The 14727-nt window shown below is 38.5% G+C and overlaps 1 protein-coding gene across 7 annotated transcripts in view; it reads left to right on the forward strand.

Annotated features, from left to right (window-relative positions):
• Positions 1–642: 642 nt before the first annotated feature.
• AFTPH (aftiphilin) overlaps positions 643–14727 on the forward strand; it is a 68282-nt gene continuing 54197 nt past the window's right edge. For 2 of the 7 annotated variants that reach the window (XM_081833599.1, XM_031020039.2), the window contains exons 1-3: positions 677–910; positions 12776–12924; positions 13149–13226. The gene's annotated coding sequence lies outside the window, so the exon portion shown is untranslated. Of the gene's footprint in view, positions 911–7079; positions 11990–12775; positions 12925–13148; positions 13227–14727 lie in introns of those variants that run through there. The other 5 variants (XM_031020038.2, XM_031020044.2, XM_031020040.2 and 2 more) reach the window with 4 other exon arrangements.

Raw genomic sequence — 14727 nt, forward strand, 5'->3', positions numbered from 1 at the left:
TTTTTGGTGTTGGTCTCAAAGCCGATTTGTCAGTCTTCGGCGGGTGCTTTCCCTCTTAAGACTGATTTATAACAATCTCTTTGTTATGTATCAACCACCAGCTTCCTCTTCTGTCAGTTTAAATTAAAAAGAGGAAGGGACTTGGACTGAATGAAAAGTCGTTTTTCGGGGCGAAAGGGGCAAGCCGATAAGGGCTCTCCGGTAGGTTTTTGGTGGAGAAGATATGGTTCTGTATTTCAAAATCTTGGCAATTTTATTTGGAGAGCAAGAGACTTAACTCGGTCTTGACTGAACGATATCGTTAACCGGCTGAAAAGCACCTGTCCCTCGCCTGGAGCGCAGCTTCAGCGGCAGGCGAAATGCGGAAAGACGTCTTTCCCCGCAACAGCTTGATGACTCGCAAGGAAGTAAAGAAAAAGGGCAGCTTGCCCACACCCAAAATGGCGGCCGGCACTCTGCACGACCGCGCCTGCGCAGGGGTAAGCGTTCTGTGACACTAATTCCCCTGGAGTGTCCTCCCCCACCCCACCCCCCGCCGTACCCACCAGCGCCCGGCCCCGACCTAGCCACCTGCGCCCGGAAGTGACGTGTCGGCGGCAGCGGTTCCCCCGCTGCATGATGGGAGAGTGTGTGGAGTGGGCGGGGGGTCTCGGCGGAGGAGGAGGTGGAGGAGGCGGCGGCGGCGGCGGCGGCGGCGGCGGAAGAGGGCGGAGGGTGATGGGATGGGGGTCCCGCGACAGCGCTGAAACTCCGGGTGGGCGCCCATGGCGCTGCTTTGCTGACAGGGCTGTGAGCAGCCTGCCTTCCGCTCTCACCAGCTCTGCGTCGGACTAGCCGGTCCTTCCCCGGGGAGCCAGTTACTCCCCGGGCCCCTGAGCCATGCCCATCGCGGCCGCCCCGAACGAGCCAGGTAAGCGCCACCGCTCCGCTTCCCCGGCCGCGCGGGGGAAACAGGGTGCTGGGACCCGGCCCGGCCCACTGGCCGGATCCTTGCCCGGGCCGGGAGCACCTGCCTGCCGCGGAGCCTGGGACTGCGGGGACAGGGACGGTGCCGGCTCTGCGGGCCTGCGGGCTCCGGACTTGGGCTCTGCTCTCTTCCGCGGCGGGTGCGGGGACGCCGGCGGCAGCGTCCAAACCGCACAGATCCCTCCCCGCCATCCCGGGCACCGGCCGGGGAAGTGTGAGCGGTTCCCACATCCCCGGCCACCGCCGACTTGCCCTGCCCCTCCGCTTCCACCTGCCCACAGCTCCGGCCGGCCGCTCCCTCCCGGGGGCTGTGAAGTTTGGGGCTTTGCTCGGGCTTCCTCTTTTTCCCTCCCCCTTCCTCGTGACAGGTGTAAACACTGCCTGCTTCTCCCAGGCCCGAGGCCGGCTGCGACCGGAGTGCGGCTGCTTCCAAGGGTCTCTGAAGCAAGCGGATTTTGAGTCCTCCAACAGGCAGAGGAGAGCCCCAAAGCTCATGCATCCGCTCCTGAAAGGATCTTTTCTGCTCCTTTCTTGCACTCCTAAAGAAATCTGTCTCCTCCCCAGATTGTGTTCGCAAAGTTGGACCATTATTCTTTACGCTCCCAGTTTGGCAGGTGCAGTGTCTTGCTTAGGCAGAGGACAAGAGTATAGGGTGAACAGTGGTAGGGTCTTTTCTCCATTAGGAAAGTACTGAGAGTGGCTAGGTTTTTCTCTTAGTGGTTTAGCAAGTTTTAGCTTGGTTTCCCACTGAATCTTCTCTTGGGGGCCGAGGAAAGGACTAACTCATATTTGTAAATGTTTTAGTGGGGGCATGGGAAGGGGGCAAATTAAAAGCAGTGGTTCCGTTTCAGAGTTCTCACTTTAGGAGAAGAAAAGTAAAACTTTACTTTTGAACTTTAATCTTCCCTCTTCACTGGCTTTCACGGAGTATTTTCTCATACTCCGAATTGGGTTGTTTGGGTTTTGTTTGTTTTTTATTTTGAGGGTGGGAGGGGGAGACAGATCCTTGATGTTACATTTAATTGTTACTGTTAACCTTTTAGACATTGAAATATATGCCAAACTCTAGGGGAAACAAATGTTTCAGCACTGTTCCATGGATATAATTTGCACAGTTTATCTACATTTTATATGCTTTGCCTGCTTAAATGTTGGCTTTTGTAGTAGTCATTTTTAACTGTTTGCAGAAGTATATGTGTCTATACAGAATACCTATGGTAGCCTTGTAAATTTTGTCCATGCAGATACAGAACATGGATTTAAAGATCTTGTATAAAATATTTAGCCCAGTAAATGACACCTAGTAAATGCTTATTAGATCGAATTCCTTTATGTATCAATCAGATACATTAATTGATCTTCAAAGTATAGATTTATTTTTAAAACCTTTAAAAAGCTCTTGTAAGAAATTCACTAGAATTCACACAATATGTAGGGCATTTGTTTTTGTTTTCGGATTTTTAACCTAGAGACTATTAAAAAATAATCCTATATCAAAGGTTTCCATAATTAGATACTGAGTCCATAATTGCATGGATAAATTTTGCAGAATCCAGTTGTCTTTATGAAAATTTTGTAATCTAGATGAATCCTATTATGAAACATCATTTAAAATTTTAATTTGTTTTACTTGCAGTTAGTTAAGAGTTCAGAAAACAAGTGAAATTTGAGTGCCAAATGTTTTATTTTTCTGTGAGAGCTAAATTAACAGTCTAAAAAGTCTTTGAGGGGCGCCTGGGTGGCTCAGTCGTTAAGTGTCTGCCTTCGGCTCAGGTCATGATCCCAGGGTCCTGGGATCAAGCCCCGCATCAGGCTCCCTGCTCAGCGGGAAGCCTGCTTCTCCCTCTCCCACTCCCCCTGCTTGTGTTCCCTCTCTCGCTGTCTCTCTCTCTCTCAAATAAACAAAATCTTAAAAAAAAAAAAAAAAAGGAAATAAAAAGTCTTTGCATAGCTTCCCATTGAGGAATTACCCCTTCTCTCATAACCCTACCCACCAAAACTCATAAAGGAGGCCATTACGTATTTAGGTATTTTTAAACTGTCATAAATTATTTAAATCAAATGTTTATATTGTAATTTAATGTTACCTACAATTCATAAGTTAAAAAATAAGGACTTTATTCTCTCTTAGCAGTTTCAGTTCCTTTCTTAGCAGTTTCAGTTCCTCTTTATTTAGGCTAGTGAATCTTTCCAGCCTGAACTTCGTCAGTATTTATACTTTTTACACAATTTGAAAAATGTCTGGCATTATATGGGTTATATATATCTATCAATTCAATAATTAGTCTTTTCTCAGAGTGTGTATATATAATACAATCACACGTCCTTTTGCAACTTTATGATAATTACTAACACTGATGAGTGAGATATCTAAGTGATTTATTTAGGGTATATTAACTCATTTAATCCTCATAACAACCCTATAAACTCATAGTGGTATCCCCATTTTTCAGAAAAGAAACTGAGGTACAGATGTTAAGCAACTTGCCTAAGGTCAAACAGCTGGTAACAGAGCCAGGATATAATATGATAGTTTTGCCTATATTTATGTAATTTTAATATAGTTTTTAAAACATGCAAAACTATACAGTATATTTTCTGGGAATCATGGAATATGTAGCAAAAGTATAAAAACATTCACTGGAATGATAAATACCAAATGAGAATAAAAGTTACCTCTGAAAAACTGAAGAGGGATAAAGGATCTAGGAAGGGCCTGTGTTTTTCAACCATAGCTTTACTGTTTTTAATATAAATCTGAAGCAATTTCGTAAAAGGTTAAGATTTAACACAGCTAAGTGGTGGGTACTTGATCATTCATTATATTTTTTTCCTAAACTTGTGTGCTTGAAATCATAATAAAAAAAAAAGGTCAGGTTTTTCATTTTAAAATAAAGTGTCACTTTGTCTTTTAGCATTGTATATTTAAAAAGAGGACAGGGAAGTAGTTAAGTGTCATTTTGTATTGACTTTCCTTTAAAATATAAGGAGGTTCTAACTTGAAAATATTTAAAGAATTGTTCCCCTTCCGAGGTTCCTCTGCAGTAACCTCCCTTGCCTGGGCTCTCCTCTTACTCCTGCCAGCCATCTCAACAGCCCTGTATCACACTCAAACTCTAGTTTCTATTTCTGGCCTTACCCTGCGGTTGGGGCTCGTAGGTCTGGATTAGACCTATTCCCTGGGAAAAGGAAAAAGTCAGAAACTATACACTGGGGAGGAAGCAGAGAGGTGGGGAATCATTGCTCATTAGTTTGGGAGAAATGAAAAAAGAAGGAAAATAGGATTAATACTCTCTCCTTTCTTCTTCAATCTTAAGTAAACCTTGCAGAGATAAATTGCTAGTAAATTAAAGGTTGTCTGTATGCTCAGAGCTTAATTTATAAGCACTGTTTTGGTGAATAGTTCCCAAAGAAAATAAAGTAGTAAATTAGAATAAATTTACTGTAGGCTCTATTGATGTAAATACTTTAAAAAATGCCATAAGCCATTTCAACTAACACTATGGTATTCTCTTTCATTCTTGCTGCAGTATGTGAGGCCCTGTTCTAGATGCTGTACTGAAATGAATAAGAAAAAAAAAATTGCCCTTATTGAGCTTCATTTTCTTGCATTTGTGTGTGTATATATATGTGTGTGGGGATTAAAAAAATAAAATATAGAGGTGGCAGATGATGTTAAGTATCACAAAGGAAAACAGTCCATTTGGAAGGATACGGGAGTTCAGACTTTTTGTCTTAGAGATAGGAATAGGAGGTTGTTTTTGTTGGGGCTTGCTTTTTTATATAGGATGGGCTCAGAGAAAGCTGAAGACCTGAAGTTGGTGAGGAAAATACAAGGGAAGAGTGATAGAAGCGGAAGTATGCCTGGAATAGTCAAAGAATTGCAAGGGGAAAAGTAGTATATGTGATCCCAGAGTTAGAGGGTAAGAGGGCAGTATTGCAGGGCTTTGTAGAAATTCTAATGACTTTGGCTTTTTACTGTGTGAAATGGGAAGCCATTGTAGGATTTTTGAGTAGAGACGTGACATAATCTGTTTTAAAAGGTTCTGGCTAGGGGGAAAAAAAAGGATCTGGCTGGCTGCTGTACAAAAAATAGGCTATAGAGTGCAGGAGTGGAAGCAGGAAGATTCCATTAGGAGGTGGTTACAGTGATATGGACAGTTTCTTGAATTGGAACCTCTAGTAATTTCCCCATTGCTAAATTCGAAATACTTAGAGGTACTCCCTTATGAAAATTCAAGGCCCTCACAGCCCACTTTTCCAGCATACTGCCTACTTCCTTCATATATCCTACATTCTAGCCAAACTCCTATTATGTGACTTACTGTTCTTTGACACTTGCCCCATACTTTATTTTTAGTGCCTGCTGTTACCTCTGTCAGTTAAAACCCTTTTCATTTCAGATTCTATCTCTACTAAGCTTTTTCTCATTTTCACCATTCTTCCTCTTTGCAGTCAAGTAAGATCTTTTTCTTCGAATCCTTGTAACTACATTTTACTTCATTTGATGTTTATATTCTGGCTTGTGTTGATTTTATTTTTCTCTTCTGTTCCCCCTAATTAGTTGTAGTTTTCTTTAAGATTGTGACTCCTTTTACTCATTTCTACCTCTTATAGAACCTAGCACAGTTTTGTATGTAGTAGATGCTCAGAAATAGTGGCTGTATATATATATTTTAATTTTTGAAAATAGTCTTTTATTACAGGGGCATTGTAGAAAATTGGCAAGCAAAAAAAAAAAAAAGAAAATCACATTCCTGCTATTCAGAAATATCCCGTTAACAGTTTAATGTATAACTTTCCCCACATTATATATGTGTGTGTGTGTATGCCCTTTTAACAAACTGAAGTCTTATCATACAGACTGTTTTGTTTTGTGTTAGTCAACTAAACTTCCCTTGCCATTTCAGAAAATTTTCATCTAAACTAATATTCAAGGCTATATTCAAATTCTTCCCCAGGTGGATATCTCTTTTCAGTTGATTTGTCCAAATCAAATCCATATTATATTTTTTCTGGTTATTAAAATTACGAAAGGATAATATGTTTATTATAGAATAGTTGGAAGATGTGGAAAAGCATAAAGAAAACTGGTATGCCCCTTGATGGCAGGGACTCATCTGTTTTAATGCCTAGCGCAGAGTAACACTCAGTAAATATATGTTAAAAGGAATAATATGTGTTAAAAGGAATATTAGTCATCACACTACAAAGAGATAACCAAATGTTTTGGATTGCATTCAGTTTTCCCGCCTCCCCCCTGCCCCGCCCCGCCATGGGTATATGAGTGTCACATACACATGTATGTATGAATCATATTATATCTTGGTGAAAAAGTTTGTGATCTTTGACTTTGTTTTTGGTTATTTCCATAGGACTGAGTCTTAGAAGTGGAGTTACTAAATCAAAGGGAAAACCAGTTGCTTTCCAAGAGGTTATAATAAAATCACTTATCTACAAGCAGTGTTTGAGAGTACCCATCTTCCTTTAATCTCCTCAGGTGATCAGTAAAAATGCAGTTTTTAAACTGTTTACCTGAATTTTTATTTTGGATTTAGGCTTTTCAGCAGTATGGAATATTTGCGTAATTTAAACATTTTTGAGGGGTTTAAAGGGAGATGTGTCCTTATTTGATATGAATTTAAAATGGCTTAATGACATGTTCTTTTTTTTTCTTTTTTTAAGATTTATTTATTTATTTGACAGAGAGAGACACAGCAAGAGAGGGAACACAGCAGGGGGAGTGGGAGAGGGAGAAGCAGTCTTCCCGCAGAGCAGGGAGCCCGATGCGGGGCTCGATCCCAGGACCCTGGGATCATGACCTGAGCCGAAGACAGATGCTTAACCAGCTGAGCCACCCAGGCACCCCTGCCATGTTCTTTTTAAAATAACTCTGATTATGTTAGCAAGCTATTTAAGTACAAGAAAGACAACATTAGGGGCGCCTGGGTGGCTCAGTTGTTAAGTGTCTGCCTTCGGCTCAGGTCATGGTCCCAGGGTCCTGGGATCGAGCCCTACATCGGGCTCCCTGCTCTGCGGGAAGACTGCTTCTCCCTCTCCCACTCCCCTTGCTGTGTTCCCTCTCTTGCTGTGTCTCTCTCTGTCAAATAAATAAAATATTTAAAAGAAAAAAAAAGACATTATCTTCTGGAACTATGTTGTGCAGCATAATAACCACTGGCCACGTGTCACACTTTTAATAAAGCCAGTCCAAAGTAGATGTGCTCTAAGTGTAAAAAACACACCAGATTTCAAAACTAATGTTAAGATATATATTTTAGGTTGATCGTATATTAAAATAATTTAAATGCTTTGGGTTAAGCATATAATTTCATCTGCTTTTTTAATTGACCGTTGGAAGAGTTAAAATTGTATATGTGGCTCGAGTTGTATTTCATTTGGACAGTGCTGCTCTGGAGCATGACACTGACTTTTTATCTATGGAAAAGAAATATAAGATTAACTTCACTACTCTGGAAAGCAGTAAATAAGTTTTTAAAAATCACTTCTTATATTTCAGTTTGTCAGTATGTTTTTCATAAGATGCACAGTATGCATAGTCATTTTTCAAATTATAAGTGTTTAATTACAGACTATAACTTACTGCAGTTCTTATGCTCTGAATGAAATATAGGACTTGGGGGAGGGTGTTAGGAAATTTACCTGAGAAATTGATCCCTCATCTAAGAATTGAAGGATGTGTGGGAATGTTTTAGGCAATAGGCTACAGGTGCAAAGGCCCTGTGGCACAAAAGAATGTTTGCCTTTCAATAAATCAAAGAGGGCCTAGTTTAGAGCATTGGAAACAATAGGGGAAGGGAAGAGAAGGTGACTGGAGAGATGGGAATGGCTTATATAAATTTTATTAAAGATTTTTTAAAAATCTTTATCACAATCAGGGAATCAGGGTGATCAGATTGACTTTTTAAAAGATTACTTGGGTTGGGCATGATTGAAACCAGTCAAGAAGGGGCTGTTTAAATGATAATGGCAGCTTAGACCAGAACAAGTCACAGGAGGTGAAAGGAGGTACAGATATTCTAGAATTGAGGGATTTATGAGATGAAAATGGTTATTTAGAAGATAGGGGAAGGTGAGGAGCTTCCTCAAAGGTGGCCCTCATGTTTCTGACTTAGTAACTAGGTGGGTAGAGGGGCCATTCCCTGAGTTAGAGAGCCCTGGAAGAGGACCAGATCTGAGGAAGAAAAGCTTGAGTTCTCTTCCTGTTAAGCTAGGTTTGAGTTGAGGAATTCAAGTGGAGAGAACTAGTAGAGTGTTGGCCTGGCAGGTCTGGAGCTCAGGTTTGAGAGCTGGGCTGTAGGGATAAATCTGGCAGTCCTAGAATGTGGTAATTAAAGCCTTAGGTGGATGAGATTGTTTGGGGGGAAGTTGAATAAGAAAAGAGCCTGGATGAAACCTGTTAGAACTTATACTAATTTGAGTATGTTTCATACTTAACAAGAAAATTTAAGTTTGTTTTGAGACTTATTTGTAAAAGTGAAAGTAAGGAGTAAATTGGATCAATTAAGTTAAATATTTCTGTTTGACATGTGTAGTCAGGCAAGTAATCTAACACAATGCTTATTTGGTTACTTGGAAACATACCTTTTTCCAGCAGCAGAAAACAAACTGGGCTTCTTCCCTCACGAACACATTGAAAACAATTATGAATAAGTATTGGGTTTTTTGTTGATTTAACAGATTTAAGGAAAAATTATGTAATTCTCTCCTTAAATACTGTAACTCGCTCCATAAATTTTGAAACTCATTTTTAATTTTTTTAACAAAGCAATTTAAAATAAGAATTATTGGATAGTTCTATAATATGATAAAATGTATGTATGCCTCAGATAAAAAAATCGGTATCTTAATTTAGGGGGGATACTAATGCCTACTATCACCACTACTATTAGATTTGGTATTGGAGGCATTAGCCAGCACAATCAATAAAGAAAAAGACATAAGAATTGGAAAGGAAATGGTCAAACTACTCCAGTTTGCTTATGATGTGATGGTAAACTTTACAAGTAACAGGAGCTTTCAATTTTATAAATAGTACTTAGCAGTTAGAAAATAGGATGGAGGGGCGCCTGGGTGGCTCAGTTGTTAAGCGTCTGCCTTCAGCTCAGGTCATGATCCCAGGGTCCTGGGATCGAGCCCCGCATCGGACTCCCTGCTCAGCGGGAAGCCTGCTTTTCCCTCTCCCACTCCCCCTGCTTGTGTTCCTGCTCTTGCTAACTCTCTCAAATAAAAAAATAAAATCTTTAAAAAAAAAAAAAGAAAATAGGATGGAAGTGGAGACCCCATTTTACATGAGCAGCAAAAAAAATAAAATACCTAACAAGTTTTAACAACAAATGTAAAAATTCTACATTGCTAACATTGAATTTTTATGTTAAATAACAATTCCATGTTTAGGTAATAGAGGATGTCATTCTTAATTCACACCTTATTCTTTTAAATGATACTTTTCAAAGCAAGACTTCTAGGAGTAGGATCTTTAATACTTGCATATATCTTAATGAGACCACAGTTATTTAAAGAGATAAAATGAATAATATTTCTGCCTCACCCGCCCTCCAAGGTGGGTGTTTTTGGGGTATTTTCTTCTTAGTCATTGCTTATGTTTTGTAGTATTTTCTGTTTTGCTATAGTTAATCATCTCTCATCTTGTTATTTGGATGCAGAAATGCTGACCTGGACTATTTTCAGGTAAAACACTTTTGCTACAGTGACACTCAAAATCTGAGGCATTGATTTCTTAAGACTTTTGCTTGTAGTAGCTATTTTTAAAAAGTCATGGACCTACATTAAGAGATAAATTAACTCTTTTTGCACTGGATATTTTTAATAGCATCTTTGTTCCTTAAAAAAACAAAAAACAAAAAACACCAAGAGTTTCAGGAATCTCATTCAAATTTTCTCTTTCCTGAAGCCCAAACTGGAATGTTTGACTATTCATTACTTAAAAAAAAGAGAATATTCATGACTTTTTACCTATAGTTAAGTTGTCATTTCTTCTTACTCCTTTCATATTTCAGACGCATTCCTCTATATCATAATGAGCCAGGAGATGACAGCTGTCCATCTCATTAGGTTTCAGAAGTTTACCTGACACACAGTGCAAGTTTCGCACCTAAATAAAAAGTACAGATTTTAATCAAATTACCAGTGACCTTGGTTTCTGGAAGTAGAGAAAAGTTTGTTGTTGCTGTTCACATTCGTTTCTTAATATTCAACTGCAAGTGAAACTGATTAATTTTTTAAACATGATTTTATTTTTTACAAGGATTCTATAACATTTAAATTATATACATAATTGCATCTGTTTCAAGGATTATTGCAGTAATTTAAATTTGATCCTTTAAGGAAATCTTCCAAGTTTCATTTAAGAAAAATATCAAAAATTTTATGTTGTAAACTCTTTTTAAATCCTTTGTGTGAAATTTCTTTATGATATTCTCAGATAAATGTGTATGACAGAACTTTAAGAAATGTTTGTACGATTAAATCATTGTAAGTAGGGGAAAACTTTTTATAAGAAAAATTACAATTTCATTGATTTACCTGTATCAGTGAGTTCAGCAGCGAAGTTTACAGACATTTATGTCATCCCCAAAGTTATAAAGTCTGGTGATATTCTTATCCTCTGGAAACTTAACTCAGTGGCTCTCAAGCTTTGCTGACAATCAGCATCATCTTTGAAACTTTAAAAAAAATACCGATCTTTAGGTCCATCTGTTCTATTAAAAAAGGAAAACTTTAGGGGCGCCTGGGTGGTTCAGTCGTTAAGCGGCTACCTTTGGCTCAGGTCATGATCCCAGGGTCCTGGGATCAAGCCCCGCATCGGGCTCCCTGCTCGGCAGAGAGCCTGCTTCTCCCTCTCCCTCTGTGTGCCGCTCTGCCTACTTGTGCTCCCTCTCTCTCTGTTAAATAAATAAAAATCTTTAGGAAAAAAAAAAAGAAAACTATTTATTTAAAAAAAAGGAAAACTTAATACGAAGCTAAGATTGAGTAACATTGGTTTATAGGCTACTAGAGGAGAAAAACATGGAAACAAATTTGATTTATTTTGTCAAATGTAATAAAAGAGGTAGATATAAAGAAGGATTAATTAATTCAGAAAGGCAACCTAACATAATGAAAACACTGGCTGTAATGTTAGAGCCTTACTTTCCATACTTAGTCTGTATGAGACCGTGAGCAGATTATTTGACCTCTCTAAGCCTGGTTTTTCCTCCATAAAAATGAGTGGTTAAGATTAAATTGGATAGTGTCTGAATAGCACCTAGCATAGTACCTATGACATAATAACTTGATAAGTATTGGTGATCTCACTTCACAGAAAACTTCATGACTGAATAGGGTTTGAAGGTATAGTAAATGGGTTCTCCAAATAGGTAAGGATAGTAGAAGAAATGACATGTGACAACCTAGAGGTAACAGTGGGTGGAGGAACCAGGGGGTACTTTTGTTTGGCTGAAGCAAAGAGAGAGTGTCTTAGCCATGTTGGATAAAATAGGAGTTTCAAGTAGACTGTAGTAATCCTGGCCAAAAATAATGAGGCCCTGAAATAAGCTATTGGTTGTGGGATGTTAAAACAAATATAGTAAGCAATATAGAAAATTTAATTTGTGGTTGATTTAATTTGTGGTATGGGGGTGGCGAAGGGGGAACGGTCAGGGCTAACACTCAGATTTCTGGACTTAGAATTCAGAATGTTGTATAGGAAGAAGTGGTTTCTGTTCTTTGAGTAGAGGTTGACTTCAGTTTTGGAATTGGAGAATATGAGATCTCTTTGGGACATCCAAGTAGAGATATTCAGAAAGGCATTTGGGTAGACAGCTCTGGAGGTTGGGCAGCCTGTAGATAGATAGGGGTTTTGGCATTATGAACATATAAAAACAAAAGGTGGATGAGCTCTCTCCAGGATAAGAATATGGGGAGGCCAAGGCCTGGGAAACACTGAAATTTAAGAGGCAAGCAGAAGAAGCAGATCCGTTGAAGGAGGAGAAAGGCTATGGTAAGTAAGAGAATCAAGAGAGAATGCCTTTCAGAAATGCTTTTTTCACTTAAAAATGTGTTTTAGACACATTTCCTGATTAGTAATGTAGCTTTATCTTTTTTTTAATGGCTATATTTTTTATTTACCCTATTCCTTATTGATAAATATTTAAGTTATTTTCAGTTGCTTTTTAAACAAACTGTAGGAATTAACATTTATGTGGAATGATCTTTGTGTACTTGTATGAATGCTTCTTTAGGCTACATTCTTGTGGATGAAATTGTTTAGTCCAAAAAATATGCATTAAATTTTTTGGTATATTGCAGAATTGCCTGGAGTATGAACCAACATTTACTCCCACCAATAGTATCTTTAATTTTATTCTTAAAGTGACTTGCTTCCTAGATTGGGGGTAGTATGAATTTGAAAAATAAATAGTATTTTTTATTACTATATGTAAAATTCTGTGAAGAGAAAAGGAATACTTTCATTTTATCAAATTACTTGGTTCATTCAAATAATGTAATTTAAGAATGCATTTTGTCCTTGTAAGCACCAGATCAAGGAGGAGTTCTTTGTTTTGAAAGAAGCTCTGTTCCCTCCTCTTATATGCTGGAAGCAATAATTGGATTTAGAGGAAGTGGATCAGAAGGAAAGAGAATGATAGTATTATTGTGAGGGGGATTAAACCTTGAACAAAATTGATGCGTGCAAACAGTTCTTGTTATGGTAGACATACATTATTAACACAAATTCTGTGCTAAGATTTTGCAGAGATAATTTTGAATTTTTTTCTTGTTGTAGCAGACTTTAAGCAATGGCTACAAGACTGTAAAATGAGTTATTCCTATAAAACTGATCATAGGAGAATTGATGTCTTAGAAAATACCCAGAATAGAAATACTGCAGAAGTTTTAAATCACCTTAAACCGTGCCGCTTACATAGTTTAAAGGTAAATATATGGACAACTTTCAAATTTTTTTATTGATTACTTGACATTGTTCATAACATCTATATAGAAGGACCTGCATTTCCCTAACCTCAGTGGTACTAATAGTATTTAGGGGAAATTGACTGTTAATTTTGGTCATTTTCTTTAAATTCTTCAGTGTCCTTTTTGTCTTTTTTTTTTTTTTAAACTTTGGGTTATGACCTATTTCTGGTTTATAAATTTAGGTTTGTAAAATCAATTTAGGGGATCCTGACCAGCTTTTAAGAAAAAATGAAACTATCAAGAGTACCCAGAGAGTAAGGGTAAGTACTCTTTGGTGAAATTCTTTTTACCCTTTAGCCTTTCTACCTCTCAGGAGAAAGTAAAACTTTAAACCAAGGAACACCACTATCAAAAGGTCAACCACCTAGAATTTGTTTGCTATGGGAATTCCTTCCATAGTTTCCATAAAGGTTATCAGTACAGGGGGACCTACTTGTGGCATTACCTGTGTATACCACACACACATACACTCTTGAGCACTGTTTTGTAATTTGTTTATATTTGGTTTTTCACATATACAAAGCTTTTGTTTTATAATAACTCATCCCAAGAAGGTCATTATATGTTATTATTTGTGGATGATTTATGACTGTTTTTAAGTGTGGTTCATCATCTGGTTTCCTTCTCACAGGTTTCTAGGTTATCTTTTTCTCAGTTGATGGGTGGTCAGGGAACAAATTAAAGTAACAAATATCACTTAGCAAAGACAATTTGTGAGGTAAATCTGCTGTTACATAGGTCATATTTTAAAGCCAAATTTGTGAGTTATAGATTATGTAGGACACTGCATCCTTTCTCATTAGCTCAGATAATTGAATTCTAACTGCATTTGGTTGCAGTTTTAGAACTTTTACTAGATGATTTTTTCTCTAAAAGGTGAGTTGCTCTCATGGTAGATATTTATGATATAGAGAGTAGCACTATCAGGAAGGGCAGCTGCCAAAGGCCTGCCAACATATATGTATTTTAGTTACAGACTAGAGGGGGGGTTTCCATTTTGAAAGTCCACAAAGTAGGTTTTGTGTTTTTGGTTTTTATTTTTTTCAGAATACCATGGGATCTTGAGGTTTAACTCATCAGTCTTGACCAGAATTTAAATCTAAAGCTTTACAGTAAGAAATTTCTTTCAAAACATGTCAGCTATTCATGTCGGCTGATTGCAAATCTGTGGGAAATTTTACATGGAGTATTAAAGTTGCTGGGAGCAGAGAACAAGAGCAGGGGAAATTAGTTGGGCCATCCAGAGTCGCATCACGCTCTGGAGAAACCAGCTGACACCTCCACTTATGGTGAGAAACTGCCTCAAATCAAAGCAGAGAGTCATACTAGCTGGTCTGTTAAAAACACATGGACAAAAATTTGTCCTTTAGCTGTTTTGTTTTTTTTTTCCCCTAGCTTGCATATAAATACTGCCCCTCTCAACATACTCTTTTTTCAGACAGTTGCAGCACAAATGATTGGATTTGCTTTCTTTTACATGTATTACATTTCAGACCAGCCTCTCTCAGATCACACTTACTTACCTTAACTGAACTTCAGTGTTTCCTAACTTAATTGGTGGAGCACCAGAGCTAGGGTTATAGAAACCTAGTGGGAGGTGGAGGAGGAGACAGTTCACGAGTAGTCAGTGGAGTAAATGCCCCAGCAAAAACAATAATAGTGTATTCAGTTCCTCCTGTGCACCAGGCCCTGAGGATGCAATGGCCAACAACAGAGGCCTGCCTATTCCTGAACAACATTTCCAGTCTTTTGAGCTCAAGT

This window comes from Leptonychotes weddellii, chromosome 10, assembly GCF_054177405.1.
Source record: "Leptonychotes weddellii isolate Sample4059 chromosome 10, ASM5417740v2, whole genome shotgun sequence".
NCBI classification, from domain to species: domain Eukaryota; kingdom Metazoa; phylum Chordata; class Mammalia; order Carnivora; family Phocidae; genus Leptonychotes; species Leptonychotes weddellii.